At 41.7% G+C, this 12,970-nt stretch overlaps 1 protein-coding gene across 1 annotated transcript in view; it reads right to left on the bottom strand.

Annotated features, from left to right (window-relative positions):
- LOC124778011 (UDP-glucosyltransferase 2-like) overlaps positions 1-12,970 on the bottom strand; it is a 133,330-nt gene that overhangs the window by 22,342 nt on the left and 98,018 nt on the right. The gene's annotated exons all lie outside the window — the stretch shown is intronic.

Genomic DNA, 12,970 nt, shown 5'->3' on the forward strand with positions numbered 1-12,970 from the left:
CAGAATTGGGGAGAAGAGGAGCTTGTGGCACAACTTGACTAGAAGAAGGGATCGGTTGGTAGGACATGTTCTGAGACATCGAGGGATCACCAGTTTAGTATTGGAGGGCAGCGTGGAGGGTAAAAATCGTAGAGGGAGACCAATAGATGAATACACTAAACATATTCAGAAGGATGTAGGCTGCAGTAGGTACTGGGAGATGAAGAAGCTTGCACAGGATAGAGTAGCATAGAGAGCTGCATCAAACCAGTCTCAGGACTGAAGACCACAACAACAACAACATACCTCTGCTATCTGTCTATATTAAACCTCTGTCTCACGTATCCTGCCAGATGCCGTCACAAGGGATTCCGAATACCCTGTGGGCCATGGTATTTCCATTAAAGTACACTCCTGGAAATGGTAAAAAGAACACATTGACACCGGTGTGTCAGACCCACCATACTTGCTCCGGACACTGCGAGAGGGCTGTACAAGCAATGATCACACGCACGGCACAGCGGACACACCAGGAACCGCGGTGTTGGCCGTCGAATGGCGCTAGCTGCGCAGCATTTGTGCACCGCCGCCGTCAGTGTCAGCCAGTTTTCCGTGGCATACGGAGCTCCATCGCAGTCTTTAACACTGGTAGCATGCCGCGACAGCGTGGACGTGAACCGTATGTGCATTTGACGGACTATGAGCGAGGGCGTATAGTGGGCATGCGGGAGGTCGGGTAGACGTACCACCGAATTGCTCAACACGTGGGGCGTGAGGTCTCCACAGTACATCGATGTTGTCGCCAGTGGTCGGCGGAAGGTGCACGTGCCCGTCGACCCGGGACCGGACCGCAGCGACGCACGGATGCACGCCAAGACCGTAGGATCCTACGCAGTGCCGTAGGGGACCGCACCGCCACTTCCCAGCAAATTAGAGACACTGTTGCTCCTGGGGTATCGGCGAGGACCATTCGCAACCGTCTCCATGAAGCTGGGCTACGGTCCCGCACACCGTTAGGCCGTCTTCCGCTCACGCCCCAACATCGTGCAGCCCGCCTCCAGTGGTGTCGCGACAGGCGTGAATGGAGGGACGAATGGAGACGTGTCGTCTTCAGCGATGAGAGTCGCTTCTGCCTTGGTGCCAATGATGGTCGTATGCGTGTTTGGCGCCGTGCAGGTGAGCGCCACAATCAGGACTGCATACGACCGAGGCACACAGGGCCAACACCCGGCATCATGGTGTGGGGAGCGATCTCATACACTGGCCGTACACCACTGGTGATCGTCAAGGGGACACTGAATAGTGCACGGTACATCCAAACCGTCATCGAACCCATCGTTCTACCATTCCTAGACCGGCAAGGGAACTTGCTGTTCCAACAGGACAATGCACGTCCGCATGTATCCCGTGCCACCCAACGTGCTCTAGAAGGTGTACGTCAACTACTCTGGCCAGCAAGATCTCCGGATCTGTCTCCCATTGAGCATGTTTGGGACTGGATGAAGCGTCGTCTCACGCGGTCTGCACGTCCAGCACGAACGCTGGTCCAACTGAGGCGCCAGGTGGAAATGGCGTGGCAAGCCGTTCCACAGGACTACATCCAACATCTCTACGATCGTCTCCATGGGAGAATAGCAGCCTGCATTGCTGCGAAAGGTGGATATACAGTGTACTAGTGCCGACATTGTGCATGCTCTGTTGCCTGTGTCTATGTGCCTGTGGTTCTGTCAGTGTGATCATGTGATGTATCTGACCCCAGGAATGTGTCAATAAAGTTTCCCCTTCCTGGGACAATGAATTCACGGTGTTCTTATTTCAATTTCCAGGAGTGTAGTTTCGACAGATAGTAAATCAAACCCTCTGTCAGTACGATGCCTAACGCTTTAAATATTTCGTTTAGACGAAAATGCTCGCATTACTGACGTCTTTAACCATGCACCAAATTTTATTTTTAGATTTATTGGCTTTTCACCTAATGTACAGCACATATCACCAACAGCCATCAAACCTGCAGTTGCGTGTCTTGACTAAAGGTATCTAAAGACCACTCTGAAGAAGTACGTTGTATTGGATTTTGCTTCGCCCGCCACTGCCGGTACGTTACCCTGCCAGAATATCTAATCAGATTTTCTTTTTCGCTTTTTTCTTTCAGTCATCAGTCTTCTGATTGGTTTGATGTCGCCCGCCATGAATTCCTCTGCTGTGCCAACCTCTTCATCTCACAGCAGCACTTGTATCCTACGTTCTCACTTATTTTGTGGACGTATTCCAGTCCCTGACTTCCTCTACAAGTTGTCGACCCAACAGCTCGCTGTAGTACCATTCTGCCTCTAGTACCATGAAAGTTATTCCCTCTTGACTTAAAAGATGTCCTACCTTCCTCTCCTTTCTTCTTGTCAGTGTTTTTCACATATTCCTTTCCTCTCCGATTCTGCTCAGTATCTCCTTATTCCTTACCTTTCCAGTCCACGTAATTTTCAAAATTCGCCTCTAGCACCACATCTCAAATGCTTCGATTCACATCTGTTCCGGTTTCCCCACAGTCCATGTTTCAATATCATACAATGCTGTGCTGCAAACGTACGTTCTCAGAAATTTCTTCATCAAATTAAGGTCTACGTTTAATACCAGTATACTTCTCTTGGCCAGGAATTTCGTTTTTGCCAGCTCTAGTCTGTTTTTGATGTCCGTCACTGGTTATTTCGCTGCCTAGGTAGAAGAATTCTGTAACTACTTCGTGACCATCAATCCCGATGTTAAGTTTCTCGCTGTTTTCATTTCTGTTACTTTTCATTACTGTCGTCTCTCTCAGATTAACTCTCAATCCATATTCTGTTCTCAATAGGCTATCCATCCATTCATAAGATCCTGCAATTCTTCTTTACTTTCACTGAGGATACCAATGTCATTTGCAAATCTTGTCATCGATATCCTCTCAGCTTGAATTTTAATTCCACTCTCGAACTTATTTTATTTCCATCATTGCTTCTTCGGTCTATAGATCGAGCACTTGAGGTGAAGGACTAAATTCCTCTCTTACACCCTTTCGAATCCGAGCATTTTGTTCTTGGACTTACATTCATATTATTCAATCTTGGTTCTTGTACATACCGTATACTTCCCGTCTCTCTCCCTATAGCTTACCCATATTTTCCCCGACATTTCAAACAATTTGCACCATTTTACGTTGTCGAACGCTTTTTCCCAGATGTCAAATTCTACGAACGTGTTGATTTTTCCTTAGTCTTGCTTACATTATAAACCGCAGCGTCAGATCTGCCTCTCTGGTGCCTTTAGCTTTCCTAAACCCAAACTGATCGTCATCTAGCGCATCCTCAATTTACTTTTCTATTCTACCGTATATTAATCATGTCAGCATCTTAGATGCATGAGCTGTTAAGCTGATTATGAGATAATTCTCGCCCTTGCCAGCTCTTTCAGTATTCGGAATTTTGTGGATGATATTTTTCCGAAAATTAGATGGTATATCTCGAGACTCATGCATTCTACACACCAACCTGAATAGTCGTTTTTTTGCCACTTACTTCAATGATTTTAGAAATTTCTACGGAATGTTGTCTATTACTTCTGTATTATTTGCTCTTAAGTTTTTCAAAGCTCTTTTGAACTCTGATTCTAATAATGGATCCCCTATCTCTTTTAAATCGATACCTGTTTCTCCTTCTATCACATAAAACAATTCTCCTCCTATCCGCTCTCTCCTCTGCATTTAACAGAGGGGCGTACTGAGATTCAGGGCACACTCTTTTTCCTGGAGCGCCAAACTATGTCTAAAAGGCTGAAGAATAAGAAATGATCAACAGCATGAGGGTGCAGAAGGCAATGAAAACCAGTGCATTAAAGGCACATAATGAGTATGCGCATTACATGTTGTCTGTAAATGAATAAATGTCATGATGATCTCTCCATTGGCAAAAGATACCGGAATAATTCCCATTCCGATCTCCGAGAGAGGACTGTCACGCAGGAGGTGACCATGAGAAAAAGTTTGAATAACTAGCGGAAGGATAACGTTCTACGAGTCGTGGCGTGAAACGTCGGAAGTTGGAACGTGGTGGTGAAGCTAGAAAATCTGGAAAATGAAATGCAAAAGCTGAATCTAAATGTAGTGGGTATCATTGAAGGTAAATGGAGAGAAAACTAGCATTCCTGGTTAGACAAGTATAGGGTAATATCAGCAGCAGCAGAAACTCGTATAAATATACCAGGATTCTGTATGAGTAGGAAGGCAGGGAAGAGAGTGAGTTACTATGAACAGTTCAGTAACAGCATTATTCACACCAAAATTGACAGCAAATCCACACCGACAACAGCACCTCAGGTGTACATGGCGACCTAGGAAGGAGAATATGAAGACACAGAGAACGCATATGAGGATACTGAACAGTTAATTCAGTAGGTAAAGGTAGATGCAAATCTAATAGTCAAGAGCGGTTGGAACGTTATTGCAGGGGAAGGAATAGAGGAAATGGGCTTGGTGATAAGACTGAGAGAGGAGAAAGACTAATTGAATTCTGCAATAAATTTCAGATTGATTGTAATAGCGAATACTCGCTGCAGGAATTACAAGCGGAGATGGCATACTTGCGAAAGGCCAGGAGACATGGGAAAATTTCAGTTAGATTAAATCATGGTCAGGCAGAGATTCCGAAATCAGATACTGGATTATAAGGCGTATCTAGGGTCAGATACAGACTCGGGTCACATTTTAATAATAATGAACAGCAGGTTGAAGTTTAAGAGAAGAGTGAGGAAGAATCAATGGGCAAAGCAAAGGGACACTGACATACTAATAAATGATGAGATGCGCTTAAATTTTTCTGAGGTTATCGATACTGTGATAAAGATAAGCTCAGTAGGCAGCTAACTTCAAGAGAAATAGCCATCCCTAAAAATGGTAATACAGAATGTGGAAACAAAAATGTTGATACTAGGACGGTAACTGCAAAGAAAGCATAGGTATCGAAAGTAATGTTTCAGTTGATCAACGAACGAAGGAAACACAAACATGTTCAGGGAATTTCGGGAATAGCGACGGAGAGGTCACATAGGAATGAAATAAATAGGAAGTTCAGGGAAGGTAAGGGGAAGTGGTTGCAGGAAGAATGTGAAGAAATCGAAAAAGAAACGACTGTCGGAAAGACTGACTCAGTAGAGAGGAAAGTAATTAATAGCAAGGGTGGTAGCAATAAGAGTGCAATGGGAATTCCACTGTTAAATGCAGAGGACATAGGTGATAGGTGGAGAGATTACATTAAAGGACTCTATGAGTGGAAGATATCATGACGTGATAGGAGAAGAAAGAGGAGTCGATAGGGAAGAGAGGGGATCTAGTAGTAGAATCAGAATTTGGAAGAGTTTTGGATGACTTACGATCAAATAAGGCTGAAGAGACAGACGACATCCCATCTTAATTTTTAAAATTATAGGGGAAAGTGGCGGGAAAACGACTATTCACATTGGGCTGTGGAACTTATGAGACTGGTGATTTGCGATCAAAATTGCGGAGGAACACATTTCCGAAGATTCCAAGAGCCGACAAGTGTGGTAATGGCCGAGAGAGCTCTACTGGTATGAAACACATGCATTAATTACAGGATTAAATTTCTGAGAATATGTGATTGGAGCACAGGTAGTGAAACATGGATTATTGGAAAACGGCAACAGAAGAGAACCGAGCTTAACAGCCCAGATGCTGACAAGAATTATCCACAGAAGAATGGAAAAGAAAAGTGAAGAACTATTAGATGACGATCAGTTGGGCTTTAAGAAGGCTTACACAAATCAGAGAGGCGGTTGTGATGTTGGAGTTGATAATGGAAGAAAGATTGAAGAAATATCAAGATTTTCTCTTTGGGTTTGACGACCTGGAAAAAGCGTTCGACAGTGTCAAACGCAGCAAGGTGTTCGAAATTCTGATAAATGTAAGGGTAAGCTATAGAGAAAGATGTACAAGCGTCAAGAGAGAACAATAAGAATGGAAAACCAAGAAGGATGTGCTTCGATTAAAAACGATGTGAAACAGGGATGTTCAATGTACACATCGAAGCAACAATGACGAAAATAAAATAAAGGTTGTGAAATGGCACTAAAATTCAGGGTGCAAGCATATCAACGAAGATTCGCTGTTAATATTGCTATCCTCAGTGAAAGTGAAAAAGCGTTACAGGATGTCTCGAATGGACTGAACAATTTTATGAATACAGAATGAGAGTAAATAGAAGACGAAGGCAAAAGTTATGAGAAGTATCAGGAATAAGAACAGTAAGGGACTTAACATCAGAACTCGTGATTACGAAGTAGATGAAGTTAAGGAATTCTGCTACCTAGCCAGAAAAACAATTCAGACAGACGAAGAAAGGAGTGTTTTCTGTAGTATAGGCGAGGAAAGGAATTTATACAAAACATTAACAAGATGAAGGGACAGGATGGAAGGATATGTGTTAAGCCTTCAGGGAATAACTTCCATGGTAGTGTAGGGAAGCAGCCTACTCACGCCATAGTAAATTCACATCAGTCTTTCCATTGTGTGCCAGCCAGTCCGCTGTAACTAGCTCTGACGTCATAAATGTTGCGCAATACTTTAAAAATTAAGTAAATAACCTGAAACGGTTCTAGCCTGTCAGGAGTAATACTAAATTAGTATGTGTTGAATATCAGTTCGATAACTTTAGCCATTTTCGAAATTTGGACGTTTTTCTGTAAAAATCATTGGCGCAACAGAAAAGAGCTAGAGACTTCAAAATTTATAATTAGATTCCTTTTTCATAAATATTTAATAGAAACAGTCTTCTGGATCTCACCAATTAGGATTTTAGTTGAAATTCATGATTTTCTGGTTTTCGTCTTAAAACTTAGGGAAGCAATATAGATTAAGTAGGCTAGCAAATAAGGCTAGGCTGTTTATATTTAAGTAGAATGGAGATCCGCTATCACCATAAGGATGTGAGAAGTTTCATTTGAATACCTATAAAACTATAGCGATAGCGTATCTCCAAAGGGCCAGTTCAGAGCTCGTCTACTGCGTGCAGTGTAATTAAATTAATTCTCTCGCCCAAAATATTTAACTTAGCCATGTCAATCTTTTATTATGATTACTTACCTGTGTGCTGAATGCGCATTTAAATTGAGAGCTTCATCGGCCATCAGCAAAAGAAGCTGTGATTTATTCAATAACTTAATGTGGTGCATTACTAGCCCAGCGGCTAGTCGGGAGAGCCAATTTTATCAGGCGTTGCCTTAGCCATCCGCACCGCGGCTTTATATATAAGAATGCTGCGCCAGGAAGCAAGGCCCCAGTTCTCTCCAGACGCTGAATAGCACGTCATATGTGTCGGGAGTCGCGTCGCGTCGGTATCATTGCTACAAACAGCCTCGGATGCTGTATTAAGTTACTCGAGATACGCGTAACCATGAAATCATTTTCGAGTGAAGTGTTAATTCTGGGATGAGTTTCATGATCTATCTTCAGTTTGTGTGTCTCGTATTTTCACGTGCCGTCGCGGGACAAACATTCTACCATTATTTAGCGTGGCGTTTGATGAACCTTATCATCAAATTATGGCGAGCATTCATTTAAATATTCAATTTGGACAATTATAGTTGCATCAGAGCATTAGACTCTGAACTGCTCTGTTAGTTAGGTTGTGTGGATTCTTTTGTTTTTTTTCATCTGTGACTTTCAGAATCCCGGACAATCTCCTAATTCCTCAGAGCTATAAGCTGTAACTATAAGTGTATTCTCAGCTGAAGTGGGCACTAGGAATTCTAATTACAGGCTTCACGTTTTGCTAATCACTTTCTGGTAGCCAATATTGTAGTTAGAGAGCCAGTGTTGAGAACGGCAAACAACAGCAAAAATAATAGGAAGATTTTTAAGAACAATAATTTCACCCGCCGCCGCACATATGGTTAATCGGCCGGGAAGTGTTCCTACATTCTACAAACATTTATACAACAACATATTTTCCCCACCCGCCACCGCACATATGGTTAATCGGCTGGGAAATGCAGTGTTTCTACATTCAAATATTTATACAACAGTAAATTTTCTAACCGCCGCCCCACATATGGTTAAACAGCCAGGAACTGGTTTTACATTCTACAAACCTTTTATATAAACGACATATTTCCTACCAGCCACCCCACATATGGTGCATCGGCCGGAAAGTGTTTCTACATTCTACAAATATTTATATAACAGCAACATATTTTCCCCACCCGCCGCCCCACATATGGTGCATCGGCTGGGAAATAAACTGAGTAAAAGTGAAAGTGATTTTTAAATATTCGGATTCGCGAGTGAAATGCGACACGCAGATGAGTATAGAACAGTGAATGTGTTACGTGTGCATGTGGACGACGCAATTGGATTAACAACGCCTCTGGATTGAGGGAGCTGGCACTGAGTCTAGCGGCGCTGCCGGCATCGAGAGAAGCCAGTTTCGCCTCACCGCAGTCGTCCGCTGGAGCAGCCGGAGCCGCACCTGCAGTTGCGGGCCACACAAACACACAACAGCCGTCGGAGAGCCGTCGACAGTTCAGCGCGCTGCGGCGCATCAGTAATCCCGGTACGCCGCGCAGACATCGCCATACGTCGTGCAGAAGGAACTAAGTTAAGTGAAAAGCTGTTAAAAATTTTACTAACCTGCACCAAAAGACTGTCGGCGATGGAACTGCCAAAAGAAACTGAGGTTAAACTTATATCAGAACCTATGTCTGTTGAGGAAACTGTAAATCCAGACAACGATTCAAGTGTAAATATGCATGAAAGTAGTAATGTTAAAGTGAAATATGAGGTATTGTCTCCTGACAGTAGTGTGAGAAGGGGCAATGATTCAATAATAGAGACCCCTGTGGTAAAGCAGAAATCAGAAATTGTTAATTTATTGAATGATAGTTTCTCTGATGAATTAAAAATGAAACAGTCATCAGAGATGGTGGAGTTTAAAAATGATAAGTTAGATATAACTGATCAATCAGAAGTTTCATTTAGTTTTGGTGATTCTGGTGTTGGAGCTAGTTTTTCGTCACCTGAGTGTGATAAAAAGCCAGCTAGTGAGCAACCCAAAGATACTGGGGCTATTGATTTAAATGTTGTATTACAAGCAATAGCTGCCAGTAATGCAAAAATGTCAGCCAGTAATGCTAAAATGACAGCTGAATTAAAGTCTGAAATAAGTGAACAGCTCAAAAGCAGTAATGCTGAATTAAAATCTGATATAATTGAGGTAAATAACAGGATTGTGGCCAGCCAAACCAATTTTAATAAACGATTGGAGGTAATGGACGATACCTTCAAGGCTGGTTGCAATAAGTTAAAGGAGGATCTGGACAGTTTGAATTATAAAATTGATTACTACCATGAGGATATTAAGAAAAAGGTTGCTCAACAGTTTTCTGAGATGTATAAAACAGTAAAATCCGAAGTTGCTGAGGTTCGCAGAGACTTCCAAATGGAAGATGCGAAGCTGGAGCACAAGTTAACAGAAAAGATCGAGGCGGAATCTGAACTGTGCTCAGATAGATTTAAAGATGTTAATATAAAGGTAAACATATGTCAAGCAGAAGTAAATGCAATCAAAACTGATACTACTCATATTGTGCAAAGAGTAGATAATGTTGAAATGAGAGTAGAAAATATCAGTACTAACATTGCTAACATTGAGAGTAAAGTAGTTTCAGTAACTTCTGGTAATGATAGTATACAAAAAGTGGTAGCTGCAAACGCCGCTTTTATCGGGTGTCGGCAGTTCTTGCGGTTCGATCCAGATAAAAATATCCACCCGCTAGATTTCTGGAACGATTTTGAAGATGTGATTCCACCAGCTTGGTCTGAACGAGAGAAAATCTCATTTATTAGAAGCTATTTAGCAGGTGACGCCATGCGTTGGTCAGCTGATGTTATGTTGAAGTGTAAAACATTAGCGGAGTTTAAAACAGCTTTCATTAATGAGTATTGGTCTAGCAATAAGCAAAATGAAGTGTTGAGAGAATTTTGGAGTGGAAAACGCTTCAATGCAGGCAAGGAATCTATTAAAGAGTTTGCTAGGTCATGGATTTCACGTTTGTCACATTTGGCGGAAAAGCTAAAACCGGAAATGATTATACTAGGTCTTGAAACCAAACTGCCATGGTATTGGCAAACTAGAATTATATCTGCTCCTAGAGACAATCTGGATCGTTTCATTGAATATTTGGAACGTGTAGAACGTATTGCTGCCAATGAGGAGCAAGCACGTAATAACAGAAATGCTAATAACAATAGTAGTAATTTTAAGAACGAGCAAAATGGCAACGTAAACATCAGAACAGTAGGTGTTCGTCATCCTAAGAGAGGTAGGAATTGGAGAACTAATTATCAGAACCAACAATGACATCCAAATGATAATAATTTTGGGCCAAACAAAATTATGCATGTAAACCACAGTACGGAAAGCACTGCTATGCCAGTTAACTATAATGAAAATAAAGGAAACAGTAGTAGGCCGAGGCAGGAAAGCTAGTTCCCGTCTATGAGGATACTGGCGCTCACCAGGCGGTTACTTTTCCTAAGCCAGTAGTTACGGGAATTGGTAAGACAGATCAGAATACTCAAACTGAACATGTGAATGAAGAGTCGGTAGCACCTAAGAATACAGCAGAAATATTAGATCACTCACAGTATTTGATAGATACCGTGTTAGAGACGCTTTCTAAGTGGGAAGAGAAAGAGAAGGCGCAGCAGTGTAAGGATAGGGAGGAGCTACAAAATACTGAATTATCAGGTGAAGAAGCAGAAGAAATTCATGCTTATATTTACGATGAGGATGATGTGCGGTTATCTAAAGTGCCAGTGCAGGATGTTGATACTGTACTAATAGATTTAGGACAGGAGATAAGTGAGAATGTAGAGGGTAGCCTGTTGGGGGTCGATGAACCCAGTAGCTGTGACCAGTTGTCACTTGAGAAGGAACCCGACGATAATGGTGAAAGTGGTTTAGCTGTAACTAGTGTTATGCCCGGTCTGGAGGCGCAGAATCGTCCAGACTACAGTAATTTGGGTCATGTTCAGCAAACTAAATGTAATGAAGTCGTGCGGTGTTTCGATTTGAAATTAATAGACCGACTGGAAAAGGCAGCTGAAAATGTAATTCAGGAAACCCCTACACACTGTGACCTAAATGTAATGAAGACAGATGTCGATCACTTTAGTTGGAGACAAATCCAAAAGGAGCTATTGGGTGAGTTTGAGGAACCACCTGTACAACCTAGAATAAGCCACCCGATAATAATAGTGAATATGTTGGGTATCAATGTACGTTGTCTCTTAGACAGTGGAAGTGAGGTGAGTGTGATATCTCAGGCCTCCTTTGATGCATTACCTGGTAAAGACAAGCTTACAGTAATGAGGGTATCAGGACTAAGAATAATTGGTGCTACTGGCAAGGTGTTAAAACGGTAAAGCAAGAAGCTTTGCTGCCTTTTAACATTAATGGTAATTTAATTGATCATCCATGTTTAATTGTAAACAATCTCAGTATTGAGGTTTTAATTGGCATAGATTTCTTGTCAAAATATCAGAGTGTTGTTGACTTTGAAAGAAGCCAGTTAAAAATGGTCTTGCCGATAACTGGAGTAATTACAGTACCTTTTAGTGATAAACATGTAGTAACTAATGATGAAACTTCGGAGCTGCCTATACGAGTTCTGAAAAATAGGAGATATTGGGACGAAAGTGTTAATCTTAGTAACAGTAAGCTAAACACAGAAGAAGACGAAGCAATTTTTTTGGACAAAATAGAAGCTAAATTGCAGGAAATCGATAAAATTCCCGCTAATCAGAAGGAAGAACTGAGACAGGTTATAAAAGGGCATCATAAGGTATTTTCAGATCGACGTGGCGTGGTCAAAGGTTATGAATGAATACTGTAGGGAGGAGGTTGTTCTGTAACCTCTACACAGTGTGGCAGCTGTGCAGTCCCAGCTGTGTGAGATCTTCTTTCCCATTTCAGATCACACTCACTCTTCATCTTTCCTATCCACCAAAATTTCGGCACTTACTCTCTAATACAAAAACTTTCCGTCATGGCTATCCAACCATGAGTTCTGTAAGCGTTCTATCCACCAATTAGTGAAGAAAAATACCTAATGTGACAAACCTAGTAGTGACAAACAATAGAGAAGTATGACGTAATTAAGATACAAATGTATTTGAGTAACAATTATATATAGAACCCTGGTAATATAGTAAATACAAAGTGTTGTTTAATTGGAAATGGTCCCACAATAATATTTTAAAAAGTATACAAATTCGTGTACAAGCAGGATCTGAAGTGGCAGTGAAACCTATTGTATGCTGTAGAGCTAACTAATTAATAATAAAAGAGATTGCTTAGTGTTATGAAAAATATGCAGATAAGTTTTAAGAATAAACTCACCTTGTGTAGCAAGGAATGGCAGTGTAATAGAATTGAACAGTGTTTGTGGTTGAGACGTGAAGGACACGTCCCGGAAGTATTTATAAGTTTGGAGCTGGCCAGTATTTTGGTGTAGTGTGTGACAGGATACACCTACACGTATTGAGGTTATGACTTGGAGGCGTGAATGCGACCATAGGTACCCTTATGTTAGATGAGACAGAGCAGCTCATGGTGTCCTATAGGTTTAAGGAATTTAGCATTACGCTCGTCCATAATTACTTGATGCACTTTATTGGTAGGTCGAGAGAGACTACCTGTGGTTTCAGCGTCCGATCGAGTGGAAATGGATTGCCACGTGAGCAAACTAATCAGCTGCAGTACACTATAGATATGAAATAAATGTTGTATCCTCTACTTTAAATGGTAATAGAGTGAGTATTACATAAGTTCATACACTAGCAACGTAAATAAGTAACATAATGACAGACGTGAAACATTATTGATAGCTCAGCATAAATACACTTCAAAGTAAGTAAGTACATAATTGCAGATGTGGAACTGACACAGCA

Source organism: Schistocerca piceifrons, chromosome 2 (genome assembly GCF_021461385.2).
Source record: "Schistocerca piceifrons isolate TAMUIC-IGC-003096 chromosome 2, iqSchPice1.1, whole genome shotgun sequence".
In the NCBI taxonomy this organism is placed as follows: domain Eukaryota; kingdom Metazoa; phylum Arthropoda; class Insecta; order Orthoptera; family Acrididae; genus Schistocerca; species Schistocerca piceifrons.